We start from the raw sequence: 10,555 nt of genomic DNA, 5'->3' as shown, positions 1-10,555 counted from the left end.
AGATTCATTGTGCTTGGACCCCCCATCTGATACTCCAAACACATGAAACCAACTGAAAACAAAATAGATTATTGCAGTGCCATAACTTTAAGGGGTGACAGAGACAGAAGGGGGTGACACAGACAGAAGAGGAAGCGAGACATCCCACTACATTTTTTCTTGAACAATAAAAATGAATTAAGCTGACCAGATCCAGCTGCTATTACATTGGTGCCTATGGGAGAGCCACCCTGTCAGGCAGACCAGTACTTACCCCCCCCAATCCCCTCCCAATGGTAAATGGCCTGAGTAAGACATCTTCATTTAGCTACCATCTTCTGGGTGCTTTTATAGATTTTTACATGTTCACCACTACTTATGGTTCCCTTAGAAACAAGGACCAAAACTAAGGTATATATCCTGTCACACGTAGGCCTACATTACAAGATGATTGTCATTTTCAGGGGATCAGAGTAGACAGAGTATAGGCTGGATACTATATCCTTTTGATTTTAAAGGTCTTATGTGTGTGTTATTTCACACTCCGAAGTGTTTCTGATAATATCACAACCTGCACAAGTAGAATGCTCTGTTACATAGATCATTTCATGTACTGTACCAGTCAAAAGTTTGGACACACCTACTCATTGAAAGCTTTTTCTTTATTTTGACTATTTTCTACATTGTAGAATAATAGTGAAGACATCAAAACTATGAAATAACACATATGGAATTATGAAGTAACCAAAAAAGTGTTAAACAAATCCAAATATATTTTATATTTGACATTCTTCATAGAGACTCTTTGCCTTGATGACAGCTTTGCACACTCTTGGCATTCTCTCAACTAGCTTCAGGAGGTAGTCACCTGGAATGCATTTCAATTAACAGGTGTTGTCACGGTCGTCGTAAGGAGTGGACCAAAATGCAGCGGGTATATTTATCATCTTCTTATTTATTGAAGGGAAAACACTTAAACAAAACAAACGACGAAAACAGTCCCGTAAGGTGCACAGACTATACAGGAAACAACCACCCAGAAAACACAACTGAAACAAACCCCAACTAAATGTGGCCTCCAATTAGAGGCAACGACAACCAGCTGCCTCTAATTGGAGGTCCTACCAAAACCCCAACATACACTGCTCAAAAAAATAAAGGGAACACTTAAACATCATATCCTAGATCTGAATGAAAGAAATAATCTTATTAAATACTTTTTTCTTTACATAGTTGAATGTGCTGACAACAAAACCACACAAAAATAATCAATGGAAATCCAATTTATCAACCCATGGAGGTCTGGATTTGGAGTCACACTCAAAATTAAAGTGGAAAACCACACTACAGGCTGATCCAACTTTGATGTAATGTCCTTAAAACAAGTGAAAATGAGGCTCAGTAGTGTGTGTGGCCTCCACGTGCCTGTATGACCTCCCTACAATGCCTGGGCATGCTCCTGATAAGGTGGCGGATGGTCTCCTGAGGGATCTCCTCCCAGACCTGGACTAAAGCAACCGCCAACTCCTGGACAGTCTGTGGTGCAACGTGGCGTTGGTGGATGGAGCGAGACATGATGTCCCAGATGTGCTCAATTGGATTCAGGTCTGGGGAACGGGCAGGCCAGTCCATAGCATCAATGCCTTCCTCTTGCAGGAACTGCTGACACACTCCAGCCACATGAGGTCTAGCATTGTCTTGCATTAGGAGGAACCCAGGGCCAACCGCACCAGCATATGGTCTCACAAGGGGTCTGAGGATCTCATCTCGGTACCTAATGGCAGTCAGGCTACCTCTGGCGAGCACATGGAGGGCTGTGCGGCCCCCCAAAGAAATGCCACCCCACACCATGACTGTCCCACCGCCAAACCGGTCATGCTGGAGGATGTTGCAGGCAGCAGAACGTTCTCCACGGCGTCTCCAGACTCTGTCACGGCTGTCACGTGCTCAGTGTGAACCTGCTTTCATCTGTGAAGAGCACAGGGCCCCAGTGGCGAATTTGCCAATCTTGGTGTTCTCTGGCAAATGCCAAACGTCCTGCATGGTGTTGGGCTGTAAGCACAACCCCCACCTGTGGACGTCGGGCCCTCATACCACCCTCATGGAGTCTGTTTCTGACCGTTTGAGCAGACACATGCACATTTGTGGCCTGCTGGAGGTCATTTTGCAGGGCTCTGGCAGTGCTCCTCCTGCTCCTCCTTGCACAAAGGCGGAGGTAGCCGTCCTGCTGCTGGGTTGTTGCCCTCCTACGGCCTCCTCCACGTCTCCTGATGTACTGGCCTGTCTCCTGGTAGCGCCTCCATGCTCTGGACACTACGCTGACAGAGACAGCAAACCTTCTTGCCACAGCTCACATTGATGTGCCATCCTGGATGAGCTGCACTACCTGAGCCACTTGTGTGGGTTGTAGACTCCGTCTCATGCTACCACTAGAGTGAAAGCACTGCCAGCATTCAAAAGTGACCAAAACATCAGCCAGGAAGCATAGGAACTGAGAAGTGGTCTGTGGTCTCCACCTGCAGAACCACTCCTTTATTGGGGGTGTCTTGCTTATTGCCTATAATTTCCACCTGTTGTCTATTCCATTTGCACAACAGCATGTGAAATTTATTGTCAATCAGTGTTGCTTCCTAAGTGGACAGTTTGATTTCACAGAAGTGTGATTGACTTGGAGTTACATTGTGTTGTTTAAGTGTTCCCTTTATTTTTTGAGCAGTATAGAAATAGAAATACTGGATAAACACATAGAAATAGAAAATGTAGAACAGAAACCAAAAAAACCGAACCACACAAAACAAACACCCCCTGCCACGTCCTGACCAAACTACAATAACAAATAACCCCTTTTATTGGTCAGGACGTGACAGTACCCGCCCCAAAGGTGCAGACCCCGAATGCACCTGAAAACAAAAACCCCACAAAAAATAACCCCAACTTAAAGGGAGGGAAGGGAGGGTGGCCACCGTCAACGATGGCTCCTGTGCTACACTCCCCCCCCCAATCCTCCAACTACAGAGGTGGCTCTGGCTCCGGCCATAGTCCCCATTCTAACCTGCCCACCCCCGCTGAAGGCTCAGGGCTGTAGACCACTGCTGAAGGCTCTGGGCTGAGGTGCGTCGCTGGAGACCTCGGGCTGAGGAGCGTAGCTGGAGACCTCGGGCTGAGGAGCGTCGCTGGAGACCTCGGGCTGTGGGCCGTCTCTGCCGGCTCCGGACTGTGGGCCGTCTCTGCCTGCTCCGGACTGTGGGCCATCTCTGCCGGCTCCGAACTGTAGGACATCGCCGGAAGCACTGGACGGGGAACTGTCGCCGGAAGCTCTGGACGGGGAACTGTCGCCGGAAGCTCTGGACGGGGAACTGTCGCCGGAAGCTCTGGACGGGGAACTGTTGCCGGAAGCTCTGGACAGGGAACTGTCGCCAGAAGCTCTGGACTGGCTTTGGAGGCGCCAGACTATTGACACGCACCTCAGGGCTAGTGCGAGGAGCAGGAACAGGACATACTGGACTGGGCAGGCGCACTAGAGACCAGATGCGTGGGGCTGGCTTTGGGGGCGCCAGACTAGTGACATGCACCTCAGGGCTAGTGCGAGGAGCAGGAACAGGACGTACTGGACTGGGCAAGCGCACTAGAGGCCTGATGCGTGGGGCTGGCTTTGGAGGCGCCAGAACAGTAACACGCACCACAGGGCTAGTGCAAGGAGCAGGAACAGGATCACTGGGTCTTGAAGACGCACCGGAGGTCTGAAGCGCACAACCTGCACAGCCCGTCCTGGCTGAGTTGTCACTATAGCCCTGCACGGGCGGAGTGCTGGCACAGGGCGAACTGGGCTGTGCTGAGGAATGATGGCTGCCGTGCGTAGAGCAGACGCAGGGTAGCCTGGGCCTAGGAGACGCACTGGTGGCCAGATATGCTGAGCAGGCATACTCCTTCCTGGCTGGATGCCCACTCTAGCACGGCACTTGCAGGGGCTGGTATCGACCGCACCGGACTGTGCGTGCGGATGGGCGAGATCGTGTGCACTTCCGCATAGCACGGTGCTCTCCACGCCAAACGCTCCCCATAATAAGCACGAGGAGTTGGCTCAGGTCTATTGCCTGACTTACCCCAACTCCCCGTGTGCCCCCCCAAAAACGTTTTGGGGGCTGCCTCCTCTCCTCCTGAAATGGAGGGTATAATGCCTCATAGCTCCGTTGTTCCCTTTTAGCTTCCTCCAGCTCCTCCTTCGGGCGCTTGTACTCCCCAGCCTGGTGCCATGGTCCTTTACCATCCAGGATCTCCTCCCATGTCCATGACTCCAAGTAGCTCTCCTGCTGCTCCTTCCTCCGCTGCTTGGTCCTTCTTTGGTGGGTGGTTCTGTCACTGTCGTCGTAAAGAGTGAACCAAAATGCAGCGGGAATATTTATAATCTTCTTATTTATTGAAGGTGAAGGTAAACACTTAAACAAAAGACAAAAACAGTCCCGTAAGGTGCACAGACTATACAGGAAACAACCACCCACAAACACAAGTGAAAACACACACAACTAAATATGGCCTCCAATCAGAGATAACAACAACCAGCTGTCTCTAATTGACAAAACTAACATAGAAATAGACAAGCTAGATAAACACATAGAACTAGATAACATAGAACATAAACCAAAAACCCAGAAACACACAAAACAAACTCCCCCTGCCACGCCCTGACCAAACTACAATAACAAATAACCCCTTTTACTGGTCAGGATGTGACAGGGCACACCTGACAGGTGTGCCTTGATGAAAGTTAATTTGTGGAATTTCTTTCCTTCTTAATGTGTTTGAGCCAATCAATTGTGTTGTGACAAGGTAGGGGTAGTATACAGAAGATAGCCATATTTGGTACATTTACATTTTAGTAATTTAGCAGACGCTCTTATCCAGAGCAACCTACAGTAGTGAATGCATACATTTCATACATTTTTTTTTTTCTGTACTGGTCCCCCGTGGGAATCAAACCCACAACCCTGGCGTTGCAAACACCATGCTCTACCAACTGAGCCACACGGGCTCAAGTCCATATTATGGCAAGAACAGCTCAAATAAGCAAAGAGAAATGACAGTCCATCATTAATTTAAGACATGAAGGTCAGTCAATACGGAATATTTCCAGAACTTTGAAAGTTTCTTCAAGTGCGGTTGCAAAAACCATCAGGCGCTATGATGAAACTGGCTCTCATGAGGACCGCCACAGGAAAGGAAGACCCAGAGTCACCTCTGCCTTTGAATCTCAAATCTAAAATATATTTTGATTTGTTTAACACTTTTTTGGTTACTACATGATTCTATATGTGTTATTTCATAGTGTTAATGTCTTCACTATTATTCTACAACGTAGAAAATAGTAAAAATAAAGAAAAACCCTTGAATGAATAGGTGTGTCCAAGCTTTTGTCTGGTACTGTACATGTTTCGTTGCAATGCTATAGGGCTTTCTCAGGATAGTTTGTATTGTTGTAATAATGATTCATTATTTGCACATACAAATGGCTTACATACAAAAACAAACAAGATGAGGTTGAGGCTTTGTCAAGTGAATCTACACAAGGCAAATTGACAGATTTGTTGCGGGAAGAACTTTTCTCCGTTAACTGAAAATGATAAATGATTGTCGCCATTGGCTTTGCACCCTCGCATTGTTATGGAAAACCGCTGGATTTGGAAAAGGGCACAGAATCATTCAGGGTGCCGTAATAGAATGTGACAGCTCCCTTCGGCACTTGCTATTGGAAATAACACCATATTCTTGGGAAAGACAATCAGGATGGAGGGATGAGTATATACAACCACTCAGCATTTAGTCGGGGGGGAAAAAAACATCACACAGCACCTTAAAAGCAGCTGTGTTCAGTTGTTAATATTTCTTAAGATGGTATCCCCATTATGTATATTAATATGCATAGCAATAATGTTGATCATGATGAAAGTACTTATTAGTTATGATGACATGGTTGTTTTGTATGTGTAAAATGTATGAAGTCAAAATAATTGTCTTATTTTCTGAAACTTATATCTCATCTATAATCTTTTCAATTCATGTTTTTACAGTTGTACCTTTACCATAATTGGTTACATGTTAGTACTGATAGCTAATGTTGTTCTGTGCTCATTGTATACTGGACATTGGACACACATTTGGAGTATCCTTGACAAGCCCCAAGGGTTTAATTATTCACTGCTTGAGGATTTCCTTTTGTACTTGCATGCATAAAGGCTTGTCTTTGTTTACAGACACTATTGGTGAGATATTGTTAAAAAAATGTGTGTCAGAAGGTAAGCCTACCTGCCAAACACCAAAATAAATGGCATGCCATGCTAAGGGAGGCAACAGACAGTCATGGAGAAATAGGGAAAAGGCTGTATGCTTTATCAATACACCACTCCACACGAAAGCAGGAAAACATTCACCAGCTCAACATCTTATCCTCCCAATCCCCACAGTCCATTATAATTCACAGACTGTCTTTCACCAGGAAAGTCCCTTTACACCTTCTCAAATTAAAAATCTCACGGCTGATCCCCTCCATCGCTCTGGCTTTCAGATATTGACCTTGTGGTGCTACAAAATGGCCTCTTCCTCACTGCGGGACCCCATAATAAGCCAATACAATGAGGCTTCACTTCACTGCTCACCTCTCTTTGGTGTCTCTAGGGGTCTTTGTTGACGTTTGTCAGCCCTAGAGGAATTTGGGGGTTAGACTTTAGCAGTAGCTGGGTCGTTCCACGAAAACAGTGCCTTTTGCATCTCTTTGATATTTTAAGTAGAAATTGTGCACCAACATTGCATTTTAAAAACATTATATATTAAATGAAGTGCCCTTTAATAAAGACCACATGTATAATTCAATAAATATTTTTTTCATATTTTATTCATGTTTTTAATTTGAAAAAAGTTTTGCTAAAGTGCCAAAATGTATTATTTTGACATGTCCCCCTTTGCACCCTCTGTGAATTCTAGGAAAATTTTAACCAACTTAACCCCAGATTTTCTGTAAGTTTTCACCATCTTTGTAAAGCCCTAGTCATTTTGTTTGATGTAGTCATTACTGAAGATTATCATTTATTTCATGTGATTAGTGATTCATTTACGTCTGTCCCTCAATTTAAGGTCAACCCTGTTACGTGAACTGAACTCTCAATTTAAAATGGTGAAATGATTCCTTTTTAAATATATTTTTCAAAAGAAACATTGAACATTAATAGTCAAATCATTGTGTAAAAGCAAGTGATCTGATTTTACTCTTTTTGGCAATTTTCTGGTGCTTGTGGTGGAAAACCGAGTGGGACAAGCATAACATGTCAACCATGTTACCCATAGATAGACAGGCTAGAAATGTTTTAACAGTGAAACAAATTGTGAAGCTTGCATTAAATTGCCACTCCCTGTTGCACACAACAAGCTTCCATTCCCCCTGTCACAAGGGGATTTATGGCTGACTTAAGAGAAAATCATTGACCCTGTTGCGGTCAACCTTGTTAAGACAACCCTGTTGCATTATTTGGCACTTAATAGGCACGTACTATAGTCATGTTTTTATTTAACCTCTTGAGATGGGAAAACTTGTTTTTTATTAAGATGAACATGTGCTCTTTATGACTAACTAGGTGAAATCCCCCCCCAAAATGGACCAAGTTACACTTCTCAAAAGGCACTAAATTGGTGAAACGACCCAGCTGCAAAGTCTGGCTGAAGAGTCAGACAGACAACTACTTGGATTCCTTCTTCAGAGCTTAATAGACCCCAGAATTTAGAATGGAAACCTTTGTAACGTTAACTGAAAAAGGCTTTGGTCCAAAAATTTTAAAAAAATCTAAGGACTGACTTGAATCACTTCAATAAGATTAACTCCATTTCTGGAATTGCATAATGACTAGACCTCAATGTAAATTGCGTGTGTTTATCTAGAAACATCAAGTAAAATACAATCTATTTACATTGGTCATGTTTACACCAGTCAGTTACTGTACTAAATAATATGTGTCTGAGAGTGATTGATAATCTCATGTTATTCCCAAGGGACTGAGTTCTTTGTTTCAAGGATACTTCATGTTTTATTCACAATTCCACTCCAACATCATTGTGACAAACTCATTATCCTCAAATAATTTTTGTGACATTTCCCCTCTCTTAATTCCTATAGCTGCCAGTGAGACTGATAAACCTTGTCTGAATCCTATCCAAACCACAATCCCAGAGGAAAGTCTCTATGCAGTCAGACCAGAAATTAAATTGATGCGATGCTTCAACGCAGCACAGCACTAAGCTTGATACAGAAAATAAGACAAGAGCAATGGTGCTACTGCATGATTTGGACGAGAAAGCATATTAATCAGTCACAATAATGCAACCAAGGAATAGTGAAACCTGATAGCATTGAAAAAAATATATTCAATATGTATGTTGGAAAACTGAAAGGTGCCATATCTTTGGTAGAAAAACAACATTGTTGAAGAATGGGTAATTGGGTTAGTAAAGTAACGTGGGGTAAACAGCCCCCCATAGTAACTGTCCCCCCCCCCCTTCTGAGGTAAATTGATCTAATATTTTGTCATTTAGAAAGAGTTATATACATAATATAAGTAAGTTAGATCTATAAACATTGTATATACAGTTGAAGTCTGAAGTTTACATACACCTTAGCCAAATACATTTAAACTCAGTTTTTCACAATTCCTGACATTTAATCATAGTAAAAATTCCCTGTCTTAGGATCACCACTTTATTTTAAGAATGTGAAATGTCAGAATAATAGAAGAGAGTATGATTTATTTCAGCTTTTATTTCTTTCACCACATTCCCAGTGGGTCAAAAGTTTCCATACACTCAATTAGTATTTGGTAGCATTGCCATTCAATTGTTTAACTTGGGTCAAACGTTTCAGGTAGCTTTCCACAATCTTGCCACAATAAGTTGGGTGAATTTTGGCCCATTCCTCCTGACAGAGCTGGTGTAACTGAGTCAGGTTTGTAGGCCTCCTTGCTCGCACACGCTTTTTCAGTTCTGCCCACACATTTTCTATAGGCTTGAGGTCAGGGCTTTGTGATGGCCACTCCAATACCTAGACTTTGTTGTCCTTAAGCCATTTTGCCACAATTTTGGAAGTTGGGGTCATTGTCCATTTGGAAGACCCATTTGCGACCAAGCTTTAACTTCCTGACTGATGTCTTGAGATGTTGCTTTAATATATCCACATAATTTTCCTGCCTCATGATGCCATCTATTTTGTGAAGTGCACCAGTCCCTCCTGCAGCAAAGCACCCGCACAACATGATGCTGCCACCCCCGTGCTTCACGGTTGGGATGGTGTTCTTCGGCTTGCAAGCCTCCCCGTTTCCTCCAAACATAACAAACATCTTCACAAGGTCCTTTGCTGTTGTTCTGGGATTGATTTGCACTTTTCGCACCAAAGTATGTTCATCTCTAGGAGGCAGAACGCATCTCCTTCCTGAACGGTATGACAGCTGCGTGGTCCCATGGTGTTTATACTTGCATACAATTGTTTGTACAGATGAACGTGGTACCTTCAGGCGTATGGAAATTGCTCCCAAGGATGAACCAGACTTGTGGAGGTCTACAATTTCTTTTCTGAGGTCTTGGATGATTTCTTTTGATTTTCCCATGATGTCAAGCAAAGAGGCACTGAGTTTCAAGGTAGGCCTTGAAATACATCCACAGGTACACCTCCAATTGACTCAGATGATGTCAATTAGCCTATCAGAAGCTTCTAAAGCCATGACATCATTTTCTGGAATTTTCCAAGCTGTTTAAAGGCACAGTCAACTTAGTGTATGTAAACTTCTGACCCACTGGAAATGTGATACAGTGAATTATACATTAAATAATCTGTCTGTAAACAATTGTTGGAAAAATTACTTGTGTCATGCATAAAGTAGATGTCCTAACCGACTTGCCAAAACTATAGTTTGTTAACAAGAAATTTGTGAAGTGGTTGACTCCAACCTAAGTGTATGTAAACTTCCGACTTCTACTGTATATACTATTAGGGGAGCCTAAAGATACGTAATACAGTTGTTTAGAGATAACAATTGTAATAAAGCAGTGACATTTAAGGTGAGTGTTGGGGGAAACTGCCCCTCCAGCAATCCAATGCAAGTCAATGTTTCCAAGTCATGTCCAAATCATCTACAAGTAACTTAATTGAGTTACAGCGTAATTTTTTTAGATACTTTAGGATGACTTGGACATGATTTGGTGCGGAAATTAGAAGAGGGACCTTACATCAAAATCTCATCATAGTGAGAATATTAATAGTGAGATGTGCAATACCATTTTGTAAAAAAGTTTAAAAAGTGTAAACTGTAGCCACTAATTTCCCTTCATAGTTTGTTTGCCTAAGCATTACCATCATCCACATACCATTTTTTTTCTCCAAACTTTGCTTTTTTGTGTCAGCAATTGGACATTGTTGTTAGGGGGGCTAGTTATACCACGTTACCCAAATTACTGATATTGTATAGCTAGTGTATTGTAGGCTATATTTCATGTTTCAGTATCTCCTACTCTAATTAAGAAAATATGTATACTTTTACAGTTTCAT

Source organism: Salmo salar, chromosome ssa29, assembly GCF_905237065.1.
Source record: "Salmo salar chromosome ssa29, Ssal_v3.1, whole genome shotgun sequence".
NCBI classification, from domain to species: Eukaryota; Metazoa; Chordata; class Actinopteri; order Salmoniformes; family Salmonidae; genus Salmo; species Salmo salar.
This window is presented reverse-complemented; position numbering follows the sequence as displayed.